Source organism: Euprymna scolopes, chromosome 10, assembly GCF_053919585.1.
Source record: "Euprymna scolopes isolate OS-2025 chromosome 10, ASM5391958v1, whole genome shotgun sequence".
In the NCBI taxonomy this organism is placed as follows: domain Eukaryota; kingdom Metazoa; phylum Mollusca; class Cephalopoda; order Sepiida; family Sepiolidae; genus Euprymna; species Euprymna scolopes.
Window position 1 is genome coordinate 7,095,877 of NC_136491.1, and position 618 is coordinate 7,096,494.

Genomic DNA, 618 nt, shown 5'->3' on the forward strand with positions numbered 1-618 from the left:
TTCTAAAATTCATGATGTTGACCATCTTATAATTTATTCCTTGAATTCAGTTGCCATTTACAATTCTTGACAGTATCTGTTTCGTAGCGCAAAACCAATTACTTCATTATTATATCAATCAGTGAATCTATTATGCCCTTAACTCATCAGAAGAAATAGAAAAAATGAATCTGTCAAAAGGAAATAAAGTGCGACTTGACATGATTAAAATCCGAAAATTGGAAGAGAAGTCGCAAATATTTTTAAAATTAAAAATGGTGTAATGGAAACATATTAAAAGGTATTTGCAGCTTCTCTTTCATTGAATTAAAAGAATAAATTATTAGATGCTGAACATCATGAATTTCGGAATATATTTATTATTTTCGTTTATTCACTGTATTGCTCTGTAGTTATATTGAGCGTCTAAAATAAGGATTGGTATATATTATAAGAAAATATATTTTTACAGAAATATGAACATCTTCATGTCGCTACAATAGTAAACAATGTTTCGGTTGATAATTATAAATAACTAGTTTGCGATATTGTCGTTAACTTTGAGAATTCATATTTGCAAACCTTAAATTTATCGCCTGATGAAATATTTAGTTATTTATCAACCGAACCATTACCATA